Source organism: Macrobrachium rosenbergii, chromosome 4, assembly GCF_040412425.1.
Source record: "Macrobrachium rosenbergii isolate ZJJX-2024 chromosome 4, ASM4041242v1, whole genome shotgun sequence".
Taxonomy (NCBI): domain Eukaryota; kingdom Metazoa; phylum Arthropoda; class Malacostraca; order Decapoda; family Palaemonidae; genus Macrobrachium; species Macrobrachium rosenbergii.
In genome coordinates, this window is record NC_089744.1 from 47,310,089 (window position 1) to 47,316,088 (window position 6,000).

General features: G+C 36.6%; 1 long non-coding RNA gene across 1 annotated transcript in view; it reads right to left on the reverse strand.

Moving 5' to 3' along the window:
- LOC136833974 (uncharacterized) overlaps window positions 1–5,585 on the reverse strand; it is a 280,020-nt gene extending 274,435 nt beyond the window's left edge. Inside the window, exon 1 of the long non-coding RNA XR_010851636.1 lies at window positions 4,645–5,585. This is a non-coding gene — a long non-coding RNA (uncharacterized lncRNA). The remainder of the gene's footprint in view (window positions 1–4,644) is intronic.
- Window positions 5,586–6,000: the final 415 nt, after the last annotated feature.

Sequence of the window (6,000 nt, forward strand, 5' to 3'; positions counted from 1 at the left end):
GGAATCTCGCTACCGCGGCGTATTGGAAACTGCCGTGGTTACGTGTGAACGATTACATAATCTAACACTGAACAATCAACCACACGTATCTCGCCGCACGGTTAAAAACGCCGTGTGAACGTAGCCTAATGGTTGTGTTACACACTCTCCGCTCACCGGTTGATATCTGTGGATGCATCCAACTACTGTATTTACTGATTTAAATTTTTTCAGCGTTGAGGCATAAAAACAATCAAATAGGCCTATTTCAAATTTTATGGTTGCACTGAAAGCAACAATAATGTTATGACAATTTTTTTTTATTTTTTAATTAACATTTGAACCGAGGTTTGATGATGACTTTTTTTGTCAAATGCATTGGCGATGCGTGAACGAAAAGTTTTGAAAATGTTTCAGTAACAGATATATATATATATATATATATATATATATATATATATATATATATATATATATATATATATATATATATATATATATATATTCATCTACTTTTTATGACAATATATATATATATATATATATATATATATATATATATATATATATATATATATATATATATATATATCTACTTTTATATATATATATATATATATATATATATATTCATCTACTTTTTATGACAATATATATATATATATATATATATATATATATATATATATATATATATATATATATATATATATATATATATATTCATCTACTTTTATGACAATATATATATATATATATATATATATATATATATATATATATATATATATATATATATATATATATATATATATATATATATATAACTTTTTTATGACATCCAGTGTTAGAATGATCCTCTCCATAGTTAACAGTTGACAGTGACAGCAATGCAATACTGTGTGGCGACTGTGATCACGGGGACCAGGCGTGGTGGCCAGAGTTGCCATATATATATATATATATATATATATATATATATATATATATATATATATATATATATATATATATATATATAACTTTTTTATGACATCCAGTGTTAGAATGATCCCTCTCCATAGTTAACAGTTGACAGTGACAGCGATGCAATACTGTGTGCGACTGTGATCACGGGGACCAGGCGTGGTGGCCAGAGTTGCTATGTTATGCACAGTCTCTTTTCTCATTGGCTGACACACAGACAATGATGGCACCTGCTGTCTTCAAAAAGCGCGGTTCACCACTGTGTGTGAACGATCTCACTGACTTATATATATCTCGACACGCCCGGTAATCGCACGTTGTCGAGGGGAATCTCGCTACCGCAGCGTATTGGAAACCGCCGCGGTTACGTGTGAACGATTCCATAAGCTAACACTAAACAATCAACCACGCGTATCTCACCGCGCCGTTAAAAATGCCCTATGTGTACGTAGCCTTATGGTTGCGTCACACACTCTCTGCTCACCCGTTGATATCTGTGGATGCATTTTTTCAGCGTTGAGGCATAAAAACAATCAAATAGGCCTATTTCCAATTTTATGATTGCATTGGAAGCAACATTAATGTTATGAAATTTTTTTCATTCTTTTAATTAACATTTGAACCGAGGTTTGATGATGACTTTTTTTTGTCAAATGCATTGGCGATGAGTGAACGAAAGTTTTGAAAATGTTTCGTAACTTTTTTCTGAAATTTGGCTACACATGAAATTTTCTTACAGTTTTGAAATAAATGACAGATTTCACTCTTATGAAACATATTATGGCCTTATTATATGCAATAATCATGTTTTTGCATTGAAATAACCGATAAATATGGAGCATGTTAGGTTGCTAGTTCGTGAATTTTGAACTAAATCCTATGCAATCATATTGCATCAGTTAAGAGCATAGCAGCACCAACACATAAAAATGACACCTTGCACTTGTCAAGGGCTTGATGATGTAGGTTAGGTTAAGTGGAGGGGTCAAGGGGTGAGCCCAAGGATAGGTCGGTTAGGTTGGGTTAAATATCCTTTAATCTCACTTTTGTGCTTTACCACTGTGGTCATCCATACGCCTAACTGTAAAATACCTATCTTGGAAGGGGATCATTACCTCTTAAAATAACTACTTTACTACACAAATTAATGCCAGAAATTTTCAAATCAAGCATTAACATATATGGAAATCATATTTTCAATTCCAAAATACAATTAAGGTTTAACCCACAGTAGAAATTTATAAGATGGGCCTCACTTTTCCTAATGGAATCCTAGCAAATGTGAGCCTTAACAGTGCATTAGGTTGCCTTGTCAAAATCTGAAGACAAATGGTCATTCTGTACTTAAGATACTACGCTTGCATAGTACAGAAATATAAAAAATAAAAGACGGTGTTTCTAATTAAGAGCTCTGCATGGACTAGGCTATTACCTTAGAAACTGAATTTTCCTATACTTTTAGTGCTGCTGATGAAGGTGTTGGTGTTGGTTTTTGTCTGTCAATTATCACTAACCTCATATCTACCCAGCATGGTTGGGGACCCTTTGGAAATGCAGGGTTTTGGAAGCATTGGGAGGTATACCGAACGGCCATGTTGTTGTTATGGAACAGTTCCATACATGCGCAAGTCATCAGGAAGCCGTATGTGTAAGAAGGGAATGGCTATGGAAACCTATTATAAAAGGAACTACATGCAGTCCCCGGTTTACAACGGGTCCGGCTTACAACATTCCGAGGTTACGATGCATTTCAAATATACTCATTAGAAATTATTTCCTGGTGTACAACACATGCTCCAGGGTTACAACACATCATACGCCGATCCAATGGAAGAAATATGGCTCCAAAATGGCAGATTATTCAAAATTTGGAGTTTTTTTGGTATTATTTTAGAAAGAGGAACCAGCCCAAAATGACTTGAAAATATGTTTTTCTAGGTGATTTTGATGTGTTTTGCACGAATATCACCTTTATTTTCCTCGAAATTAACGGTTTTAGACTTTACTGAGCACCTACAGTTTCCCGGGCCCTTTCGACGCCGACCCGAAATCGGCGGAAGAACACCAAAACCAACATGTCATGCTTGCCAAGAATCTTTAAATATGCGGATAAGGCGCGCACCGCAGAGTTCTGCCACGGCCTTACTGACAGCACACATAAACAGGACGACATGTTGGTTTTGTGTTCTTCCCGATTAAGGTCGGGCGGTCGAGTGGGCCCGGAAACTGTAGGTGCTCGAGTAAAGTCTAAAACCGTTAATTTCCGAGGAAAATAAAGGTGATATTCGTGCAAAACACATCAAAATCACCTAGAAAAACATATTTTCATGTCATTTTGGGCTGGTTCCTCTTTCTAAAAATTTACCGTTTTTTTTATGAAAAACTCAATAAAAATGCAGTTTATATCATTTTCAATACACCCAAAGCATTAAATGTAAGGTTTTCTTAGGATTTTTGACTATTTTCGATGATTTTTCGGTTTATGACGATTTTCAGTTTACGACACTGTGTAAAAACAGAACCCCCATCGTAAACCGGGAACTGCCTGTATACTAACTTAACATACCCTAACCTAACTTAACCTAGCATGACGTGTTACTTAGCCAGGGGGCAGATCCCCCAGTAAAGTAAACGCCATTCTTTACCAAAAGCTCCCCTATCACACTGCGCATGCACAATAGCATTCTAAGTTCCTCATTGGACGGGAGGGTATCATTCTCAGCTAGCACTCTGCTGGTCCCACATTCAATTCTCCGCCCAGTCAATGAAGAATTAGAGGAATTTACTTCTGGTAATATAGGTAATTCTAAGCCGGCTGTCTGCGGTGAGCTAGACTGTGGCAATTGGCGTTTTTCTATGTTATTTTACCTACTTTACAAGAATTTAAAGTAATATTTTGTCGCCCAGTTGTAACTAAACTGTGATTGACCTTTGAAGACTACACAACTTGAATTACCTAACGCAGGGTAGGTCTAAGCCGGCATTCCGCGGCAAGCCCGCCCCCCCATCTCCATAGCTAATACAGCAAAATTGTAACCAGTAAATACCTCTAGGTACGTTATGTTGGTATTTTTAGGGGTGTTTACTGGTTACAATTTTGCCGTATTAGCTATGGAGGGGTGGGAGCCTTGCCGCAGAATGCTGGCTTAGACCTACCCTGCGTTAGGCAATTCAAGTCGCGTAGTCTTCAAAGGTCAATGACAGCTTAGTTACAGCCGGCCGACAAAATATTACTTTAAATTCTTGTAAAGCAAGTAAAGTAACATAGAAAAACGTCAATTGCCATAGTCTAGCTCACCGCAGACAGCCGGCTTAGAATTACCGTAATATAAATTCATTTCTCATTATAATGTTGTTCGGATTCCACAATAAGCTGTAGGTCCCGTTGCTAGGTAACCAATTGGTTCTTAGCCACGTAAAATAAATTTACTCCTTCGGGCCAGCCCTAGGAGAGCTGTTCATCAGCTCAGGGTCTGGTTAAACTAGGGTATACTTAATTTAATAGCATTTCAGGATGGCCAGCGTACAACTTCTGAGGTTAATTACAGGTTAATTACAGTCGAACGACAAAAAATAACGGTAAATTCTTGGTAAGTAACCAAAATACTAGAGGAAAAATCAATTTCCAAAGTAATACCCAAGTGGAGGTATTGCTTAGTTCTAACTAAATAGTAAACGAACCCATATACAATCACTTACCCTCAAGTGCAATAATACCTCCCAGCGATAGGCCAAAAGGTTAAGACCTATTTCCCTCCAACTGTTCCTTGCAAACAGGTCTGGGCCTGGGCTAGCCTATGACACTGTGGCGGACACTAAGTTTTGATGATCGAAAATTCATCACTAGGATACCCCATTCACACGGCTCCATTCGCTGAGAGCAACACATTCACCTAATACTAACACTGAGGAACCGTTGCTGGTACACGGTAACGGAAGTTTCGGTTTACACAGCTCAAACAGTACAGTAAGTCAGTAAAGGACAGTGTAACGTTTCGAGGGGTTACCTCACTGCACAGCGACTCCAGAGTCCAGAGTCATGCGACTCATACCTTTCCTTGTTCATCACAACATTGTGTTTTTCTGTAAACAACCAACAAATAAAATCACGAAGCGTATGATCGCAAGGTGCGTGGAACATCAAACTCACAACTTAAAACATTTTGAAATGTAAATCAGTGTTCCATCAGCGTTTGTAATGACCATATTATTTATTACGTGGCTTCATTTTTCTAACGCAAAGCACTCACAGGAATCTAACTGACAAGCTCGTTTGCGTTAATCTACCCAAGACGTGGATTACTGAACAGTTGAGTTCAGGCAAAGCCACATAGATATTACTACTGTAAAACAGTCATGTATCTTCATCAGCTACTCAATTCTGCAGTTCTTACATGCCACCATCAATTTTTCAATCTGTCCCATAGGTAATTTCCTTATCATATAAAGCACAAAAGAGGACACCTACCGGGTAGGTTACTACAATAGTGCTAACTATTCATTGTAAATTTGCTTCGTTGTTGCAATACTTAAGATAAAAAACAAATAATCATAGCAGTCTGGGTGATATCCAGAGGTTCACACCGACTCTTAAATCCTGTAACGTCGTATATTTTAGATTAGATGTCCTTTCAAACTAGGCCTAGGTCGTCACTTTTAGGTGTCGTGTTATGTCATAGCAGCTAACTAATGCTTCATATCCAACTCTGGTCTTTACGCATGCATATGTATTGGCATCCACCTGTAGCCAGGAATTTTTATTGGAGGTGGCCAGAGTCAACACGATTTTCAATATTGCACAATTTTTATGACTATATATATAATGTATATATATATATATATATATATATATATATATATATATATATATATATATATATATATATATATATATATATATATATATATATATCCTCCCCCTTTTCCTTCTCATTTGGGGAACTTCTACTGTCTTAGTTTTTAATCTTTATTGAAAGCGTCTATTCTCAGTGTGTCTCCAAGAATTTAATAAAAGGATAATAAACTAGAAAATTCACAGCAGACCATACAATATAG